Source organism: Schistocerca americana, chromosome 3 (genome assembly GCF_021461395.2).
Source record: "Schistocerca americana isolate TAMUIC-IGC-003095 chromosome 3, iqSchAmer2.1, whole genome shotgun sequence".
In the NCBI taxonomy this organism is placed as follows: Eukaryota; Metazoa; Arthropoda; class Insecta; order Orthoptera; family Acrididae; genus Schistocerca; species Schistocerca americana.
Window position 1 is genome coordinate 28,926,541 of NC_060121.1, and position 22,962 is coordinate 28,949,502.

At 42.4% G+C, this 22,962-nt stretch overlaps 1 protein-coding gene across 7 annotated transcripts in view; it reads left to right on the forward strand.

The window, feature by feature from the left end:
• Positions 1-7,421: 7,421 nt before the first annotated feature.
• Positions 7,422-22,962, forward strand: part of LOC124605658 — a 134,838-nt gene continuing 119,297 nt past the window's right edge. For 5 of the 7 annotated variants that reach the window (XM_047137493.1, XM_047137485.1, XM_047137490.1 and 2 more), the window contains exon 1: positions 18,442-19,052. The gene's annotated coding sequence lies outside the window, so the exon portion shown is untranslated. Of the gene's footprint in view, positions 7,510-18,425; positions 19,053-22,962 lie in introns of those variants that run through there. The other 2 variants (XM_047137487.1, XM_047137486.1) reach the window with 2 other exon arrangements.

A 22,962-nucleotide genomic window follows, 5' to 3' on the forward strand; every position in this document is an offset into this window, starting at 1 on the left:
TATCGTCCATGTTTCACTTCCAGACAAATACTTTCAGAAACGACTTCCTGACACTTAAATCTATACTCAGTGTTAACAAGTTTCTCGTCCTCAGAAACGCTTTCCTTGCCATTGCCAGTCTACATTTTATATCGTCCCTACTTCGACCATCATCAATTATTTTGCTCCCCAAATAGCAAAACTCCTTAACTACTTTAAGTGTCTCATTTCTTAATCTAATTCCCTCAGCATCACCCGAATTAATTCGACTACATTCCATTATCCTCGTTTTGCTTTTGTTGATGTTCATCTTATACCCTCGTTTCAAGACAGTGTCCATTCCGTTCAACTGCTCTTCCAAGTGCTTTGCTGTCTCTGACAGAATTACAATGTCATCAGCGAACCTCAAAGTTTTTATTTCTTCTCCATGGATTTTAATAACTACTCCGAATTTTTATTTTGTTTCCTTTACTGCGTGCTCAATATACAGATTGAATAGCATCGGGGAGAGGCTACAACCCTGTCTCACTCCCATCCCAACCACTGCTTCCCTTTCATGCCCCTCGACTCTTATAACTGTATTTTACGCCTCCCACCTTCAGAATTTGAAAGAGAGTATTCCAGTCAACATTGTCAAAAGCGTTCACTAAGTCTACAAATGCTAGAAACGTAGGTTTGCCTTTCCTTAATCTTTCTTCTAAGATTAGTCGTAGGGTCAGTATTGCCTCACGTGTGCCAAAATTTCTATGGAATCCAAACTGATCTTCCCCGAGGTCGGCTTTTACCAGTTTTTCCATTCCTCAGTAAAGAATTCGCGTTAGTATTTTGCATCTGTGACTTATTAATCTGATAGTTCGGTAATTTCACATCTGTCAGCACCTGCTTTTTTTGGGATTGGAATTATTATATCCTTCTTGAAGTCTGAGGGAATTTCGCCTGATCTTATTGTCGTGTAACCACCCCGCCTCAGGCCGTGCTTTATGAACAGGTGCTCGATCGTGCTGAAAGATGTAGTAGCCGTCCTCGAATTGCTCTTCAACAGAGGGAAGCAAGAAAGTACTTAAAACATCAAAGTAGGCCTCCGCTGTCATAGTGCAACGCAAAACAAGGGGTGCAAGCCCCCTCCATCAAAAACACGACTACACCATAACACCACCGCCTCCGAATTTTACTGTCGCCAGTAAACACGCTGGCAGATGACGTTCACCAGGAATTCGCCATACCCACACCCTGCCATAGGATCGCCACATTGTGTATCGATATTCGTCACTCCACACAACGATTTTCCACTGTTCAATCGTCCAATGTTTACGCTCCTTACACCGAGCGAGGCGTCGTTTGGCATTTACTGGCGAGATGTGTGGCTTATGAGCAGCCGCTCGACCATGAAATCCAAGTTTTGTCACCTCCCGCCTAACTGCCATAGTACCTGCAGCGGATCTTGAAACAGTTTGGAATTCCTGTGTGACGGTCTGGAGAGATGTCTGCCTATTACACACTACGACCCTCTTCAATTGTCGGCGGTCTCTGCCAGTCAACAGACGAGGTCGACCTGTACGCTTTTGTGTTGTACGTGTCCCTTCACGTTTCCAATTCACTATCACGTCGGAAAAAGTGGACCTGGCGATGTTTAGGAGTGTGGAAATCTCGCGTACAGGCGTATGACACGCGTGACACCCAGTCACCTGACCACGTTGGAAGTGCACGAGTTCTGCGGAGCGCCCCATACTGCTCTCTCAAGATATCTAATGACTACTGAGGTCGCTGATGTGGAGTACCTGGCAGTAGGTGGCAGCACAATGCACCTAATATCAAAAACGTATGTTTTTGTGGGTGTCCGGATACTTTTGATCACACAGTGTACGATGGTATGTGCTTTTATAATTCTACTCGAAGCAACCGTACTCCGTTTAGTACTGGAAATTTGACCGCGCTTGACCATTTCTCGGCCGAGTTGCTAAGCACTTTCCCAAAGGGTGATATTACGGTATTAATTTGTTCTGCTGCAACCTCAAACGACAGTTCGAAGATTGGAACTGTACAAATTTCGAAACCAGCATGTGCAACGGTGTCTTCACCAGCGTTTCCATCAGAATGTTTAAATTTCGTGACACCTCCGCAAGACTCAACTATTTTCTCGCGGAACTCGGCACTGCTAAAGTTTACAAAGACAACACAAGCTACGATTGGCAGTTGAATCCCTATTATATCAGTAAAGCGGAACTTCTCATCTACTTCTAACCAATTCTCTACTTCGAACGACTTGGATCGAGCATATCGAGTATCAAAAGTAAATTTCAATGTATCTCTTCGAGAAGGTTGGGTCATTGCTGCACACTATTAGCAACTTCTCGAAGTGTCCTATCAAGAGAGATACGAACTGCAACAAGTTCAAGACTTAACGCGGTGAACGCACATTGGAAGCGTGTAATCGGTATCGCCATACTGGCGTATCACCCGGCGTGATGGTCTGGGGTGCCATCGGTTACACGTCTCGGTCACCTCCTGTTCACATTGACGGCACTCTAAATAGTGGACGTTACATTTCAGATGTGTTACGACCCGTGGCTCTACCCTTCATTCGATCCCTGCGTAACCCTACATTTCAGCAGGATAATGCACGACCGTATTTTGCAGGTCCTATACGGGGCTCTCTGGATACAGAAAATGTTCGACTGCTGCCCTGCCCAGCACATTCTCTAGATCTCTCACCAATTGAAAACCTCTGGTCAATGGTGGCCGAGCAACTGGCTCGTCACAATACGCCAGTCACGACTCTTGATGAACTGTGGTATCGTGTTGAAGCTGCATGGGCAGCTGTACCTGTACACGCCATCCAAGCTCAGCTCTGTTTGACTCAATGCCTAGGCGTATCGAGGCCTTTATTACGGCCAGAGGCGGTTGTTCTGGGAACTGATTTCCCAGGATCAATGCACCCAAATTGCATGAAAATGTAATCACATGTCTGTTCTAGTATAATAGATTTGTTCAATGAATACTCGTTTATCATCTGCATTTCTTCTTGGTGTAGCAATTTTAATGGCCAGTACTCTAGTTGTCAATAGTTCCACTACCCAAACATTGAACAACAGAATGAAATTTTCACTCTGCAGCGTAGTGTGCGCTGATGTGAAACTTCCTGGTAGATTAAAACTGTGTGCCAGACCGAGACTCGAACTCGGGACCTTTGGCTGTCGCGGGGAAGTGCTCTACCGTTGAGCTACCCAAGCACGACTCACGACCGGTCCTCACAGCTTCAGTTCCGCCAGTACCTCGTCTCCTACCTTCCACACTTCACAGAAGCTCTCCTGCGAAACGTAACTAGCAGTCCTGAGAAGAAAGGCAAAAGGTCCCGAGTTCGAGTCTCGGTCCGGCACACGATTTTAATCTGCCAGTAAGCTTCACTGCCAACAAAATTCGTCACCATCCATTTCCTCGAATATTTTCCTATAAACGCATCATTTCATCTCACTTTGCATTGCGTGTCCGAGCGACGGACAGTCTCCACTAAAAAAATGGTGTTGATAGACTTGGCTACCCACTCGCTGAGTGCTAGACCGTCTGAGGACGAAATCTCTTGCCGAGGCTGCAGAGCAGTTTCAGTCCGTAGCGCTGCCGACACACGAGCAGGCTGCTTGCACTGCGTCGTCCCTGCACGACCTCGGTACCATGTGATCCCCCAGGCACGACCCACGACCCGTCCTCCAGCCGAGATGACATGCTGCGTCCTGACCACCAAAAGGTCTTCAATCCAGTCACAGATTTCACTCGGCACCCCATATGCTCGTACTTTTCACAACATCTGTAGGTTACCTGAGGCGGCTACTTTTCGTAAATCGGGATATACTGCCTCTACCCGACTGCCTCGATCCAAAGCATTCAGTATGTCAGACTCGAAGAAAATTGTGGCCTCCCAGGACTCCGACGAAGAATGTGTTACTTTAAACAACAGTGTACGGCAACCTGTTGAAAATTTCGTCACTGTAAAATTTCTGAAATGTGCGTTGTTAGTACGAACACCAGCTTTCGTGTGGTAGTGAGGTCGCTGGTGTTCTTGAAAATGTTCTGAAATCCTCAGCGTCCACTTTACACGTCGGAATGATGAAACCGTGGAACACGAGGTTATGGTGGGGCATTTCTTCGAGAGCTCTCAGTTTTTACGAAGAAATTGCCACCACCTTAGCCAGCGAATGTCACAACACGAATGAAGATTTGTGTTACGAGCCCACACGGAAGTTAACGTCAGAGAAATCGGTGAGACGACTTTTAGAAGATGTTCATATACACAGTGTACGGATACATCACTGATAAAGCCGGCCGAAGTGGCCGTGCGGTTAAAGGCGCTGCAGTCTGGAACCGCAAGACCGCTACGGTCGCAGGTTCGAATCCTGCCTCGGGCATGGGTGTTTGTGATGTCCTTAGGTTAGTTAGGTTTAACTAGTTCTAAGTTCTAGGGGACTAATGACCTCAGCAGTTGAGTCCCATAGTGCTCAGAGCCATTTGAACCATTTTGAACTGATAAAGCTGGTTGACCACGATGTTGTTGTGATCTTCAGTCCTGAGACTGGTTTGATGCAGCTCTCAATGCTACTTAATCCTGTGCAGGCTGCTTCATCCCCCAGTACCTACTGCAAACCCACATCTTTCTGAATCTGCTTAGTGTATTCATCTCTTGGTCTCCCTCTACGATTTTTACCCTCCACGCTGTCCTCCAGTACTAAATTGGTGATCCCTTGATGCCTCAGAACATGTCCTACCAACCGATCCCTTCTTCTTGTCAACTTGTGCCACAACTCCTCTTCTCTTCAATTCTATTCAATACCTCCTCATTAGTTATGTGATGTACCCACCTAATCTTCAGCATTCTTCTGTAGCACCACATTTCGAAAGCTTCTATTCTCTTCTTGTCCAAACTATTTATCGTCCGCGTTTCACTTCCATACATGGCTACACTCCATACAAATACTTTCAGAAACGACTTCCTGACACTTAAATCTATACCTGAATAAGAGCTGCATATTGATATATTTGAGATCGTTCGGAAGAAACATTATCATTTCTATGCATTTTTATAGTCGCGATGTAGTCATACCCGGATCAACAGTAAGGGACCAGAACATTTATAGACTTTAAAAGAAATGCAACACTACACAAAAAAGTTGGTTCAGAAATAATAGGAAAACGATAATGTTCCTTCTGCCTGATGTTGCGTTCGGCCTATCAGCGTGATCGTAATTTCTGGTGATGAACTAACACAAAATAATTAACAGTCAAGTAAATGAGGAGATGGAAATCATCAAGGTTAATCTACTAAAATAAGCACACGTATCTTTAACACAAGTTTTTTTTAATGCTACGTACCTTTTCATATTAAATTACAATAGATGACCATTGTGGTTAAATAGTTTATACATAAGTCAAAATGTCCTCTTGCTGTTGTCTGTTCGTAATCAGTTACAAGAAACTACATGTTTTCTGATTGGAAAAAATAACAGTTAGCATATTCACTCAATATTTTCACATAAAATATAAAATACCGTTGCGGAACGCAGAAAGTCCGCGTCCGCCTCTCATGGAATACAAACAGTAAAAGGTGAGGCGCCCAACGCCTCATTTGTCTTGAAACAACAGAATTCTTTTTTAATATCGTTAATCGATACATGTAGATAGAGATTTACAGGCACCGCGCAAGAACGTCAAAGATAAAGAATGATAGATTCTGTCGCTGCTGTGCAATGGTACATTTCTTTTACTTGACAATTGTTCGATAAATTTAGGCCATCAGGCGTTTACTAATGAGCGTATATTAATGTTTGTGAGGCTAAAATTACTAATATTACAATGGCGTCCAGCGAAATTGAATCGAGTGTTTGAATCTTCTAAGTGATTACGTATAGTGGCTGTATGCAGAGTTTGAGTTTGGGGATACTTTTTGTGAAAACATGTGGAATATGCCTTGCTTTTTGTGAACACAAGTAAGAAGGAAATCCCGCTTTGCCCGCTGTAAATCAGAACAATAAGATATATTTCAATATGTATTTTTATCATATAAGTTTTGATAACGTAAAATGAATATTTTAGCCTGTAAACAGCAGCCTCTCATTCTCAATGGAGAGAAGTCTTCCGAAGTAAGAGTGATTTCAGGTGTGCCGCAGGGGAGTGTCGTAGGACCGTTGCTATTCACAATATACATAAATGACCTTGTGGATGACATCGGAAGTTCACTGAGGCTATTTGCGGATGATGCTGTAGTATATCGAGAGGTTGTAACAATGGAAAATTGTACTGAAATGCAGGAGGATCTGCAGCGAATTGCCGCACGGTGCAGGGAATGGCAATTGAATCTCAATGCAGACAAGTGTAATGTGCTGCGAACACATAGAAAGATAGATCCCTTATCATTTAGCTACAAAATAGCAGGTCAGCAACTGGAAGCATTTAATTCCATAAATTATCTGGGAGTAGGCATTAGGAGTGATTTAAAATGGAATGATCATATAAAGTTGATCGTCGGTAAAGCAGATGCCAGACTGAGATTCATTGGAAGAATCCTAAGGAAATGCAATCCGAAAACAAAGGAAGTAGGTTAGAGTACGCTTGTTCGCCCACTGCTTGAATACTGCTCAGCAGTGTGGGATCCGTACCAGATAGGGTTGATAGAAGAGATAGAGAAGATCCAACGGAGAGCAGCGCGCTTCGTTACAGGATCATTTAGTAATCGCGAAAGCGTTACGGAGATGATAGGTAAACTCCAGTTGAAGACTCTGCAGGAGAGACGCTCAGTAGCTCGGTACGGGCTTTTGTTGTAGTTTCGAGAACATACCTTCACCGAAGAGCCAAGCAGTATATTGCTCCCTCCTACGTATATCTCGCGAAGAGACCGTGAGGAAAAAATCAGAGAGATTAGAGCCCACACAGAGGCATACCGACAATCCTTCTTTCCACGAACAATACGAGACTGGAATAGAGGGGAGAACCGATAGAGGTACTCAAGGTACCCTCCGCCACACACCGTCAGGTGGCTTGCGGAGTATGGATGTAGATATGACTGGTCATTTTATTCAGCGCTCTGCCTGAAAGTCACAAAAAGTAATGGCGCCACACTCGAATTAGGACGGGCCCATCCTTCTGTCGGGGAAGTTCGCCTGTGTTGCTCCGTCGTTGCTTCGGCCTGTGGGAGACAGCGTGCGCGGTGGGCGAATGTTCCCTGAAACCACACTCGCTGCTATTGCTTTTTACGGTGCAGTCGACAAGTACAGGTCGTTTTAAAGTGGTCTGTGTTCTCAACATTCGACACGAGTGTAATTTTTGACGAGTTAGTTATGGGACGGACGAAAGAGTTGCGCGACGAAGTCGACCGCGTGCTACTGTTATAAAAAGTTACCAGCTTGTTCGCGCATGCGCAGTGCAGGAATGGCGTAAGACATCCAGCCGAGTGGAAGAATGCTCTGAGCGGCAGGTCGTGTGCGAGTGCCGACTCGTGGAACGCACCGCGCTGTTTGTGTGTGTTGCACTCGTAAGCTGGGCGTGGTAAGTGCTGTGCTTTCTTTTTCTACAGTTTTTGCTTCGAATTCACGAACTATCGTGTTATTACGACACTGTGCTCGTACAGTATATGCAGCTAGACGACAAGTTTTTTGTGCCAAGGAAAGTATGTCGTTTCGAGAAGTTATTAGAAAAACGAGGGCAACGTGTTTACTTTCCGCCTAGTAATGCTCGGTTTTTGGTTCCGAGATGCTGTTCCTCGGTGAACATCTGCATTTAACATTTGTCACGACGTGCGGATGTTGCTGTCGAGGCAGTAACTGCAAAACTGTTAACAACACCTGGCACGCGGCTGACGTAATACTTCGTCGTTAGCAGGAAATGGCAGTACGCGGCGGATGCAATATCACGTCGCCCCACTTCCGATGATTTTCAGTCGTTTCTAACATTCTTTTTTTGCTCCCGGAATGATCTGTGAGATCTGCAGACATCGTAGCGGTATCAGTTTAACCATTCGTCGTTTTTGAAACCTTTGTTGCTTCGTAGGCACTAGGTGACGTTATAGAGTTATCTGTTTCTCGGATTTAGTACGACTGTGTGTTCAGAATGTGTTGTGAAGAGAAGAAACGTTTGGAAAAAATGATTTAGAGAGCCCTTGACGAGTCTACATACGATGAAAATGAAGTGTTACATGACGACTAAGATTACACGACGTTTAAAACTTGTAGTAATTCTCAATTTTTTGAAGATGAACTGCTTAAGGTATTATTTTCAAAGATTGTGTTGTTACGAAGGATTCAGGAAATCAACGCGAGTGAATGTAATATTCGACTACATACACTGTACTGCGCTACGAATGCAAAAATTTTATTGGTCTCGTGCTTTGTTTCTTTCTTTAGAAGCTGATTGGCTGTAAAAGAAAGGTAACGTGTTTGCTTACACAATCGAATAACTGAATTGCTTCTCAGTTTTTTTCTGTGATGTTGAAGTTTGACCTGAGTAGATTATTCAAGGCTTTATACTAGTTGTTGTTGTCGTGGTCTTCAGTCCTGAGACTGGTTTGATGCAGCTCTCCATGCTACTCTATCCAGTGCAAGCTTCTTCATCTCCCAGTACTTACTGCAACCTACATCCTTCTGAATCTGCTTAGTGTATCTATCTCTTCGTCTCCCTCTACGATTTTTTTTTATGCCTCAGAATATGCCCTACCAACCGGTCCCTTCTTCTTGTCAAGTTTTGCCCAAACTCCTCTTCTCCCCTATTCTATTCAATACCTCCTCATTAGTTACGTGATCTACCCATCTAATCTTCAGCATTATTCTGTAGCACCACATTTCGAAAGCTTCTATTCTCTCCCCCCATGAACCATGGACCTTGCCGTTGGTGGGGAGGCTTGCGTGCCTCAGCGATACAGATAGCCGTACCGTAGGTGCAACCACAACGGAGGGGTATCTGTTGAGAGGCCAGACAAACGTGTGGTTCCTGAAGAGGGGCAGCAGCCTTTTCAGTAGTTGCAGGGGCAACAGTCTGGATGATTGACTGATCTGGCCTTGTAACAATAACCAAAACGGCCTTGCAGTGCTGGTACTGCGAATGGCTGAAAGCAAGGGGAAACTACGGCCGTAATTTTTCCCGAGAGCATGCAGCTCTACTGTATGATTAAATGATGATGGCGTCCTCTTGGGTAAAATATTCCGGAGATAAAATAGTCCCCCATTCGGATCTCCGGGCGGGGAGTACTCAAGAGGATGTCGTTATCAGGAGAAAGAAAACTGGCGTTCTACGGATCGGAGCGTGGAATGTCAGATCCCTTAATCGGGCAGGTAGGTTAGAAAATTTAAAAAGGGAAATGGACAGGTTAAAGTTAGATATAGTGGGAATTAGTGAAGTTCGGTGGCAGGAGGAACAAGACTTCTGCTCAGGTGACTACAGGGTTATAAACACAAAATCAAATAGGGGTAATGCAGGAGTAGGTTTAATAATGAATAGGAAAATAGGAATGCGGGTAAGATGCTACAAACAGCATAGTGAACGCATTATTGTGGTCACGATAGACACGAAGCCCACAGCTACTACAGTAGTACATGTTTATATCCCAACTAGCTCTGCAGATGACGAAGAAATTGAAGAAATGTGTGATGAAATAAAAGAAATTATTCAGATAGTGAAGGGAGACGAAAATTTAATAGTCATGGGTGACTGGAATTCGAGTGTAGGAAAAGGGAGAGAAGGAAACGTAGTAGGTGAATATGGATTGGGGATAAGAAATGAAAGAGGAAACCGCCTGATAGAATTTTGCACAGAGCACAACTTAACCATAGCTAACACTTGGTTTAGGAATCATGATAGAAGGTTGTATACATGGAAGAACCATGGAGATACTAAAAGGTATCAGACAGATTATATAATGGTAAGACAGAGATTTAGGAACCAGGTTTTAAATTGTAAGACATTTCCAGGGGCAGATGTGGACTCTGACCACAATCTATTGGTTATGAACTGTAGATTAAAACTGAAGAAACTGCAAAAAGGTGGGAATTTAAGGAGATCGGACCTGGATAAACTGAAAGAACCAGAGGTTGTACAGAGTTTCAGGGAGAGCATAAGGGAACAATTGACAGGAATGGGGGAAAGAAATACAGTAGAAGAAGAATGGGTAGCTCTGAGGGATGAAGTAGTGAAGGCAGCAGAGGATCAAGTACGTAAAAAGACGAGGGCTAGTAGAAATCCTTGGGTAACAGAAGAAATATTGAATTTAATTGATGAAAGGAGAAAATATAAAAATGCAGTAAGTGAAGCAGCAAAAAGGAATACCAACGTCTCAAAAATGAGATCGACAGGAAGTGCAAAATGGCTAAGCAGGGATGGCTAGAGGACAAATGTAAGGATGTAGAGGCTTATCTCACTAGGGGTAAGATAGATACTCCCTACAGGAAAATTAAAGACAGCTTTGGAGATAAGAGAACCACTTGTATGAACATCAAGAGCTCAGATGGAAACCCAGTTCGAAGCAAAGAAGGGAAAGCAGGAAGGTGGAAGGGGTATATAGAAGGTCTATACAAGGGCGATGCACTTGAGGACAATATTATGGAAATGGAAGAGGATGTAGATGAAGATGAAATGGGAGATACGATAAGGCGTGAAGAGTTTGACAGCACTGAAAGACCTGAGTCGAAACAAGGCCCCCGGAGTAGACAACATTCCATTGGAACTACTGACGGCCTTGGGAGAGCCAGTCCTGACAAAACTCTACCATCTGGTGAGCAAGATGTATGAAACAGGCGAAATACCCTCAGACTTCAAGAAGAATATAATAATTCCAATCTCAAAGAAAGCAGGTGTTGACAGATGTGAAAATTACCGAACAATCAGTTTAATAAGCCACAGCTGTAAAGTACTAACACGAATTCTTTACAGACGAATGGAAAAACTTGTAGAAGCCGACCTCGGGGAAGGTCAGTTTGGATTCCGTACAAATACTGGAACACGTGAGGCAATACTGACCTTACGACTTATCTTGGAAGAAAGATTAAGGAAAGGCAAACCTACGTTTCTAGCATTTGTAGACTTAGAGAAAGCTTTTGACAATGTTGACTGGAATACTCTCTTTCAAATTCTGAAGGTGGCAGGGGTAAAATACAGGGAGCGAAAGGCTATTTACAATTTGTACAGAAACCAGATGGCAGTTATAAGAGTCGAGGGACATGAAAGGGAAGCAGTGGTTGGGAAGGGAGTAAGACAGGGTTGTAGCCTCTCCCCGATGTTATTCAATCTGTATATTGAGCAAGCAGTAAAGGAAACAAAAGAAAAGTTCAGAGTAGATATTAAAATCCATGGAGAAGAAATAAAAACTTTGAGGTTCGCCGATGACGTTGTAATTCTATCAGAGACAGCAAAGGACTTGGAAGAGCAGTTGTACGGAATGGATGGTGTCTTGAAGGGAGGATATAAGATGAACATCAACAAAAGCAAAGCTAGGATAATGGAATGTAGTCGAATTAAGTCGGGTGATGCTGAGGGTATTAGATTAGGAAATGAGACACTTAAAGTAGTAAAGGAGTTTTGCTATTTGGGGAGCAAAATAACTGATGATGGTTGAAGTAGAGAGGATATAAAATGTAGACTGGCAATGGCAAGGAAAGCGTTTCTGAAGAAGAGAAATTTGTTAACATCGAGTATAGATTTAAGTGTCAGGAAGTCATTTCTGAAAGTATTTGTATGAAGTGTAGCCATGTATGGAAGTGAAACATGGACGGTAAATAGTTGGGACAAGAAGAGAATAGAAGCTCTTGAAATGTGGTGCTACAGAAGAATGCTGAAGATTAGATGTGTAGATCACATAACTAATGAGGAAGTATTCAATAGGATTGGGGAGAAGAGAAGTTTGTGGCACAACTTGACTAGAAGAAGGGATCGGTTGGTAGGACATGTTCTGAGGCATCAAGGAATCACAAAATTTAGTATTGGAGGGCAGCGTGTAGGGTAAAAATCGTAGGGGGAGACCAAGAGATGAATACACTAAGCCGGTTCAGAAGGATGTAGGCTGCAGTAGGTACTGGGAGATGAAGAGGCTTGCACAGGATAGAGTAGCATGGAGAGCTGCATCAAACCAGTCTCAGGACTGAAGACAACAATAACGACAACTAGTATTCTCTTGTTGTCCAAACTATTTATCGTCCATGTTTCACTTCCAACATTTAAGTATTAGTCTATTTTCTGTTATTAACCATCTGTTTACAAAGACAGCGCAGCAACATTTCGTCGGGCGATTACAATGTTACCCTTTATGGGTGGCGACAATCTGAAACAGAGAACATTCTACACGTAGTGGTCGAGTAGTATCGACTTTAACGATAAGTGCTAGAAAGTGAGTGGTAAACCTCTCGCTTCTTTACTATAGCTGGTCTATTGGAGGTTCACAATACACCATTTACGTGGTTTGGCAGTTAATAAAAAGTCGTGGAACTCTGCGGCAAGAGGTGCCACCATCGTGTTCTTAGTGTTGGCCCTTGAGCAAAAAAATTTCGACGACCACTGGACCAGGGCCATTGGCAGTAACGGCGTTTTCAGTCTACTGCTCATGGGTTGGCGGCACGGCAGTTTCCCGTAGCCAATGCGATGATGCTTTGACATAACCTATGAGAGGCAACTACTGAGCCACTGTATTCCTAGCGCCGACATCGACACCGCTGTCTTGTTTGCTGTTTTTCGGTGTGTGTGTTTGTGGCAGGGATTGCTGTAAAGTGGACTGATCTAAGTGAATAAGTAGTGCACAGCGACGCCGTTCGTTGGTGCATGTCTTGTGGGATAGTTGCAGATGTATGGTGTTGAAATGAGTGAAAGAGTGACAGGTTTGTGTGAATGGAATCATCAGGAAGTGGATCTTTTTTTTTTTTTCAAATTCAGTCTTGCGAAAAGGTAGGTGGTTCAGTGTTTATTAATGACAGTTCAAATGGTTCAAATGGCTCTGAGCACTATGGGACTCAACTTCTGAGGTCATAAGTCCCCTAGAACGTAGAACTACTTAAACCTAACTAACCTAAGGGCATCACACACATCCGTGCCCGAGGCAGGATTCGAACATGCGACCGTAGCGGTCTCACGGTTCCGGACTGAAGCGCCTAGAACCGCACGGCCACTAATGACAGTCACATGTTCAATATTTCAATATAATAAGAAACGTTGATGCATTTACTCAGTGCGTAGGTGCGGATCGACTGCGTAGCAACACAGAGCAGAGAAGTATTTCGCTGCTTTCTCGAGTACATCCTGGGTTGCGACGCTGTCTCTGGTTTGCAGATACCTGCACAGTTTAAACAGCTGCGCCCCAAATAAGAAGCAACTGAATTTATACAAAATTGTTAAGGCTTTCGTGGCTACTTGTTCACAAACTGCCTATTGGCTTCTGTCTCGGGTTCTTCGGCCGACGTTCATCTGATGATTTTTCTGACGTTTCGCCAGCACGAGTGGCTGGCATTGTCAAAGCTTCACCCCCCATTGCCGGTGGACAACTGGAGGCGAGCTCGCGGCCGCAGACTGTATGTGCCTGGCACGCCAACGTCCGAGGGCTTCTCCGCGGTCATTTCCGTTGCGGTTCTCCTGCGTCTAAAAAATGAGAACGACAGAAAGTGCAAAATGGCTAACCAGGGGTGGCTAGAGGACAAATGTAAGGATGTAGAGCCGCATATCACTAGGGGTAAGATAGATACTGCCTACAGGAAAATTAAAGATATCTTTGGAGAAAAGAGAACCACTTGCATGAATATCAAGAGCTCAGATGGAAATCCAGTTCTAAGCAAAGAAGGGAAAGCAGAAAGGTGGAAGGAGTATATAGAGGGTCTATACAAAGGCGATGTACTTGATGACAGTATTATAGAAATGGAAGAGAGTGTAGATGAAGATGAAATAGGAGATATGATACTGCGTGAAGAGTTTGACAGACCGCTGAAAGACCTGTGTCGAAACAAGGCCCCGGGAGTAGACAACATTCCATTGGAACTATTGACGGCCTTGGGAGAGCCACTCCTGACAAAACTCTACCATCTGGTGAGCAAGGTGTATGAGACAGGCGAAATACCCTCAGGCTTCAAGAAGAATATAATAATTCCAAACCCAAAGAAAGCAGGTGTTGACAGATGTGAAAATTACCGAACTATCAGTTTAATAAGTCACGGCTGCAAAATAATAACGCGAATTTTTTACAGACGAATGGAAAAACTTGTAGAAGCCGACCTTGGGGAAGATCAGTTTCGATACCGTAGAAATTTTGGAACACGTGAGGCAATACTCACTATACGACTTATCTTAGATTAAGGAAAGGCAAACCTACGTTTCTATCATTTGTAGACTTAGAGAAAGCTTTTGACAATGTTGACTGGAATACTCCCTTTCAAATTCTGAAGGTGGCAGGGGTAAAATACAGGGAGCGAAAGGCTATTTACAATTCATACAGAAACCAGATAGCAGTTATAAGAGTCGAGGGACATGAAAGGGAAGCAGTGGTTGGGAAGGGAGTGGGACAGGCTTGTAGCCTCTCCCCAATGTTATTCAATCTATATTTTGAGCAAGCAGTGAAGGAAACAAAAGAAAAATTCGGAGTACGTTTTAAAATCCATGGAGAAGAAATAAAAACTTTGAATTTCGCCGATGACATTGTAATTCTGTCAGTGACAGCAAAGGACCTGGAAGAGCAGTTGAACGGAATGGACAGTGTCTTGAAAGGAGGATATAAGATTAACATTAACAGAAGCAAAACGAGGATAATGGAATGTAGTCGAATCTAATCGAGTGATGCTGCGGGAATTTGATTAGGAAATGAGAGGCTTAAAGTAGTAAAGGAGTTTTGCTATTTGGGGAGCAAAATAACTGATGATGGTCGAAGTAGAGAGGATATAAAATGTAGACTGGCAATGGCAAGGAAAGCGTTTCTGAAGAAGAGAAATCTATTAACATCGAGTATAGATTTGAGTGTCAGGAAATCGTTTCTGAAAGTATTTGTATGGAGCGTAGCCATGTGTGGTGTCACCGCCAGACACCACACTTGCTAGGTGGTAGCCGTTTAAATCGGCCGCGGTCCGCTAGTATACGACGGACCGGCGTGTCGCCACTGTCAGTAATTGCAGACCGAGCGCCGCCACACGGCAGGTCTAGAGAGACTTCCTAGCACTCGCCCCAGTTGTACAGCCGACTTTGCTAGCGATGGTTCACTGACAAAATACGCTCTCATTTGCCGAGACGATAGTTAGCATAGCCTTCAGCTAAGTCAATTGCTACGACCTAGCAAGGCGCCATTTTTCCTTTGCTATGTATCTAATGAAGCATGTACAGTAACAAGACCAATGTTCACCAATTGTGGATTAAAGTTAAGTATTCCAGCAGCTACGTACTTTTCTTTATAGCATTCATTACGTATCCTGTTTCAGACCTCACGCCAGCCTGCGTGAGTTTAAGAGCGTGCCTTTCGGTTACCCGTCACTGTGGACTGGCTGTCTTGTCAGTCCACAACACCATGTATGGAAGTGAAACATGGACGATAAATAGTTTGGACAAGAAGAGAATAGAAGCTTTAGAAGATGGGTAGATCACATAACTAATGAGGAGGTATTTAATAGAATTGGGGAGAAGAGGAGCTTGTGGCACAACTTGACTAGAAGAAGGGATCGGTTGGTAGGACATGTTCTGAGACATGGAGGGATCACCAATTTAGCACTGGAGGGCAGCGTGGAGGGTAAAAATCGTAGAGGGAGACCAAGAGATGAATACACTAAGCAGGTTCAGAAGGATGTAGGTTGCAGTAGGTACTGGGAGATGAAGAAGCTTGCACAGGATAGAGTAGCGTGGAGAGCTGCATCAAACCAGTCTCAGGACTGAAGACCACAACAACAACAACAACTACTACTACAAGTGCGTTTCTTACGTAGGTTTACATAAATTATTTTAGTTTTTTGAGGTTTAAATTTGTTTAAGCGTAAAAAGAAACATTTCACTGCCCCCTTGAATGATACTTTTTAGTTTCATTACATGTTAGAAAATATAAAGTAGAATTCAGTTGAATGTACAAGTCAGGTAGCGGGCAAACTTTTAGATAGTTTTACTTTTTAATTATAGTTTTGTTAATGTTCATGTTTACGGAAATTGTCTTTCATCTTTAAAGTTCAACTTATCAATCATTTCATTAAAAGTTCCGCAAATTATCGTACAAATCATACAAGTCCTATAAATGTTACTTCATGTGTAAACTCCTTTTACGAATGAGAAAACACACATAATGTATTCTTTACTGTGCTCTTGGCACGTATTTGTCCATGTCTCGTCAAAAAAAAAAGTGTCTGCTTTGCATATTTATTTAGTTAAAAGTCCGCCGAGCGAACGTATTGGCTGAGCGGACAGTAGCCGCGCGGTGTGCCAGGTCATTGCTCCCGGCGCTCATTCAACTGGGCAGACAAGCGAAGAGCGTCGACCAGCAGCGGCTGGTGTGATGTGAGGTAGGGAGCCTGCCTGCATACAGAGAGGGAGTGGCCACGGGTGAAGTTGGCCGTGACTGGTTGATTAGCTTTGGCGCCATTTTTCTGCCAAACGTCTCTCGCGCTTCCTATGTTCGCCGTGCTTGTGAGCTGAATTGAAGTTCAGAGGACTTTTGGAAACGGTTAAAAGGAATCTGAATTATTGAGAGACTTGTTATGCGGTGTGCACGCATGTTCGATTTAGTTGTATGTCGTTTTTAGTACGTAATTAGCGTTTGGGATCTAAAATACGAGTCGAAATAATGAAGCGTTTTGTGATGAAGTCGGTAGGCCTACATGTTTGAAGTAAACACGTTAGCAATTGCACAGTATTGTTTTTGACATCTGTAATTCGTTCTGCAGACGTTCGTAAACGATGCCAGGTTGTGCTGCATTTGGTTGTTCCAATAGAGGCGAAGGTGGATTTCGCGTGTTAGCATTTCCACGCAATGAAGAAAGACGAAAGCAGTGGGCAGTTTTTTTAAGTACTTTTAGTCACGCAAAACAGATAGGCCTATTACAATTCACTGCATTTGTAAGCTTTTATTTCTTTAACAGTTCGTGCATACTGGTAGCATCACAAGCTTTTCTGAAGCCATCATCTGACGTCCTTGCTGGAAACGGGAAGTTCCTGTAATTGTTGTGCCACGCTCATTCGACTTTATAGCGTCAAACTTTATTTCGTTCCGAATCAGAACAATAGGCATTATTTTGGTTTCAGTATTATTATTGCCTGACTGTTGACGCAGGCAAGGCACTGCCTCTGAGCACTATGGTTCTTAACATCTGAGGTCATCAGTCCCCTAGAACTTAGAACTACTTAAACCTAACTAACCTAAGGACAGCACACAACACCCAGTCATCATGGACGCAGGCAAGTTGTAAGCACGTTTTCCGCGGCTGTCGTGGTTGCTCAAACATTTTTCGTAGTAAATAATTGTAGGTACTCTTGAAGACAGTTTTTAATAGGCCTACTTACTGTGGGATAGGAGGGATACGGTAGTTTTCTTGTTATATTTGGTCGTTATTACAGTAGCCTACATTTAACATTACCTGATTTTTATAATCTTTTTCGTTTGTTATCTACGAGAGGTGTTCAGTAAAGTCGTAAGCAGTTGTTTACTTATGACATGCAAAAAGTTTGAAGACGTGACAAGAAGTACTAATACGTCTCACACTTTTTGCATGTAACAAGTAAACAACTGCTTACGAGAATGAGATTTTCACTCTGCAGCGGAGTGTGCGCTAATATGAAACTTCCTGGCAGATTAAAACTGTGTGCCGGACCGAGACTCGAACTCGGGACCTTTGCCTTTCGCGGGCAAGTGCTTGGGTAGTTCAGTTGGTAGAGCGCTTGCCCGCGGAAGGCAAAGGTCCCGAGTTGGAGTCTCGCTCCGGCACACAGTTTTAATCTGCCAGGAAGTTTCAACTACTTACGACTTTCATTCATCTGACGTAATACAGGTACGTTAAATCTTTAGCGTTATGCTCTTCCGATACAAAACAAATGCTATACACTATTTTTGTTTTGTTTACGTTACTTTTATTGCAATATGTCTAGTAAACGAACTTTAAAGGAGATAAATGCAAGTAACGAATAATTTTTACAGTCACTGTATCAAATTTTCCTGTGCTGTACGTAGTAGGCTACTATGAGTATATTATAGCTGTAAAGAAAGGCATTTCACGAATGATTTCGCCATATTGTCTTGTGTTTTTGATTCGGTGAGTTTGTACTCCACTACTGGCCATTCAAAAGTTCCGCCCGGAGTTTGGCAGAAAAATGGCCGCCGTATCGTCCGGTTGGCCACTCTCTCCCTGTACAGGCTCTCTAGCAACAAGTGGCAGCTAGCGCCATCTCGTAGCGATGACGTCACCCGATCACTCGCCGCATGCCGCGCGCCCTGCTGCCGGCCGGTGGAACTATATGGGCAGGCACATTCCGCGCACGTGATTCGAGTTGCATTGCATTGCTGCGCAGAAGCACGCAGTGCCAATCCACGCGAAGCTTCTTGCGTTCATGAAATGCATAAAACGCGGCAGAATTAGTCCTTTATATGTCACTACACACTGTAGCGTCCTGGGAAAAAGGTTCGGATAAGCACGTGTTGTGTTGTGTGATAAGTATCCCTCTAGCATGAATGTAAATTGTCACTGTTTATTCACTAGAGCGTTAACAGTTCACACGACTGAAGCTTGTCATACTGTTTTAAAATCGTTCCCGGTTTGAATAACCACAACAAAAGTGTCTCAACAGTGTTTCTTATTTAGTGCGTTTATACGCTTATTTTTAAGCATGCATTTATTAAACGTCTCTGCTAACACATTTTATTCATCGCACCGTAAAGTCTCATCGTGTGTGATTGCATTGTTTATGTGTTGTCGATAACACATCGTCCCAGCACTGTGTCTTTAGCGAAATTAGTGACAGTTTGTGCCTGAAAAGTAGCACGTCACTATGGTGCACTACACTATATTGCTTTCTGTGCGTGTGTGAATGTTTTATCACTCATTGGATTAGGCCACAAGAAGAGGCTGAAGACGTTGGTTCCTCTCCCGTCGGCTACTACACATCGTCAACAAACGGTGAGTTGGACCTAGCCATTGTTTATAATCTCTTTCTCCTAATTATATGTAAACACTTCGAAGTCCACATTTCGCACTCTCTTGAGTGTCCTATGTTCTGTTGATAGTCCACTTATCCTTGTGGCACTATTTGCGACTCATGTAAACAGTCGCTTTTGCAAATTTATATCTTATTTACAATTGAGTCCCTGCTACCTGAATACCAGAAAGCGACGTACTAAATACCTAACTATTTACATAATACATAAATATTAAACTTGTTTACATTGAAACCATGCCTGCATAGAAATATGATGCTGCTACATACTACAGCAGTCTGGTTTAACATTCCTACTGAGTGGCTCATATGTGCAAGATTACTGTCAACACATATGAGACCACGACCGTTCCATGTTGCACAGTACATGTGAAATTCCTAGTCGCAACAAAGGGAAAACGACCGCAGAGAAAAAAGCACGAGAGATCCCCCCCCCCCCTCAAAAAAAAAAAGAGAAAGCCAAAACCCCGAAATTCGTGGTCGCGAAATTAAACCTTCCTCAAAAACCATGTGTGTCAAGCCTGTGTCTCGCCAAGCATAATCGGTTCATCTCATGGTCTTATAAAACTGTGCTTACAACCAGGCATATAAATGAGTCTTAATACTACTTTACTACAGTGTTATCTGTGTCATAAATTGTGTTCACATAAAAATGCATATAGATATATACAATAAACAAACATCAGTAAAAATGTAAATGCATAGATGCTTACTAACTATGAGTCAAAACCTTACAGATATTATTTACATAGATCTGTGGATGTTATTATTTCTGTAGCACATTTCTGGTGGGAAATATGAGAACATGGTATTCATGGACGAAAATTGTCAATAAGAAGTTTCCTAATCAAACATTCTTTAAATGACTCAGTCAGAGGTTCTTCAGAATCAGAATGTTTATTATCCCGTAACATACAAAGTCAAATCACAGATCTGATGTACTGGGGACTCGTCAACATTACATTTACATTACAATTACAATTTGTATATACAGTATTACAAAATCAATATATCAACACTCCAGTTTACATGAATTACAAAGTAATATATAACAACAGTGTTTGCATAGTGGACATATTTTTACAATCATTTATTTGACACAAAACTGCTAAGCTTAATTTACAGGTGATGTTTCCTTGCTCAGACTTCCACATCATCGTTCATAAATTCTTCTACAGAGTAATAAAATTTTTTCCGCTAGTAACTTGTGCAGCTTTGATTTAAATTGCTCTAGCTCCATGCTATTTATTTGTTTCTTTTTTAGCATGTTGTAGATTTTCATGCCTATTATTGTGGGGTTTGTGCATATGACTTTAACCTGTGAGTAGGAAGCATGAAGTTTGTCTTATTCCTAGTGCTGTATTGATGCTTAATATTGTTGTCTACGAATAACATACGGTTACTGTATACAAAAATAATCAGTTCACAGATGTACAAACAGAGGGCACTTAATACCACTAGATTTCTTAACAGTGGGCGACAAGATTTTTTTGGTCTTACATTACACATATTTCTAACAATTGATTTTTGTAATTTTAATATTCTAATGATTTTGCTTGTATTACCCCAAAAGATAATGCCATACCTTATAACAGCTTCAAAATAGCTGTGATAAACTACTTTTCTTATCTCCATGCTAGTTGAATATGACAATCTTCATAGCAAAGGTCAGGCTGTTTATCTTATTTGCTTTCTATATATGAAGACCAGGATAAATTTTGATTCCTAAAAATTTAACACAATCTGATTCTTTCAGTACTTGGTTACTGCAGGTAATATGAATTTCATTTATCTTAGAGTTTATAGTTTTGAACTGTAGTAAATGTTTTTTTTCCAATATGCGATTGTAACACATTTAGTCAGAACCAGGTTTCTACACTGTCTAATAGATTTGTGGCTGTTGAGGGAATTTGTTGTGAGTGATTGGTTTTGATGAGGGCAGCCGTATCATCAGTGAATAAAACTGAGTGTGAATTTATGTTTAGTGGCAAGTCATTTATGTACAGTAAGAATAAAATTGGAACCAAAAGTCAGCCTTGTGGAACACCTTGTGAAATAATCATCCATTCAGAGAAGAAATTTCCCTTGCTTGATGATATAACTACTCTGTGTTTCTTCTTTGTGAGGTATAACCTGAACCACTCTAAAACATGACCTCCAGTTCCGTATTTTTCCATTTTATACAGGAGCCATTGATGGTTTACACAATCAAATGCTTTTATGAGGTCACAGAACAATCCTGCAACTTTGCTAGACTTGTCTAAGGCAGAACAAATTTTTTTCACAAACTCATAATAATAATAATAATAATAATAGTGTTTATTCAACATCGAATAATCAGATACAATCTGTAGAAATCATACAGTGTCAGGACATCATACAGATTATTTTCTGAATACGTCAGTTTATAAATTACAAACTAAAGATTTGTTTGTATTAATAAATTTTACGTTTTGATGCATTTTACATTTGGTAGTATACAATCACAATATTACAAATATTGTTGTTATCAACATTATATTAGTTGTAGGTTAGTTAAAACTATGAGCTTGACATACTTATGAAGCAATTTTCATACAGGTATAATACTTGTCTAGGGAATGAAAAGGGTTTTCAATTAGAATTCTTTTTAGCTGATCTTTTGTTAGTGGGAAGGGTTGTGAGACTTTTTGGTTGGGCATTGGATAGCTTCAGCCCAGCATGAAGTGCATTTTTTTCATATAAAGCTGTTCTGTGGCTATTTACATGGTATCTGAACTTTAGCCTTGAATCGTACTGGTGCAGGTCACAGTTGAAATTTGGATTTATTGTTTCCACAAGCAGTATAACTTTCAATATGTATACACCTATAATGGTAAGCACACCTAACTTTGGGAACAGATTCCGACACGATTCTCGAGGTTTGGCACCACAAATAATTCTGATAGCTTTATTCTGTAGTATTAATAATGTGCTTAGGTTGGCTTGAGTTGTTGCACCCCATATTTCTACAGCATGGTTTAAATTTGATGAGAATAGGGCATGATAAGCAGTTTTTAGTACACACATGCCGTTACAATATTTGCTAATCATATTTATAGGAAACACATTCTTCAACAGCTTACATGCTAAGGAATCGATATGCATGTCCCGTTTGAGGCTGTCCTGGATTGTAATTCCGAAGAACTTTGTCCATTTTTCCTTATTTACAATGTCATTTTCTATGTATAATTTCATGTCAAATTCTATTTGTTTCCGTATGTTAAATTCCATCATTGCAGTCTTTGAAGCACTTACACCTGCCTAATATCGTGTGGGGCCCCCGCGAGGACGCAGAAGTCCCGCGGCACGACGTGGGATGCACTCGACTAACTGGAGGGAGTGGACACCACAAACCGTGCATGGCTGTCCATGAATCCGTAGGAGTGCGACGAGATGGATTCTCTTCTGACAGCACGTTGCCAGACATCCCGGATATGCTCAATAATGTTCATGTCTGGGGAGTTTGGTGGGCGGCGGTAGTGTTTAAACTCAGAAGAGTGTTCCTGGAGCCACTCTGTAGCAATTCTGGACGTGTGGGGTGTCGCATTGACCCGCTGGAATTGCCCACGTCCATGGATGCAGGTGATCAGACAGGATGCTTACGTACTTGTCACCTGCGAGAACCGTATCTAGACGTATCAGGGATCCCATATCACTCCAAGAGCTACGCGCCCCTCACCACTACAGAGTCTGCTGGCGTGCAGGGTCGTTGGATTCATGAGGTTGTTTCCATACCCGTACACATCTGTCCGATCGATACAATTTGAAACGAGACTCGTCCCACCAGGCAACACGTTTCCGGTCATCAACAGTCCAATGTCGGCGTTGAGGGGCCCAGGCGACGCATAAAGC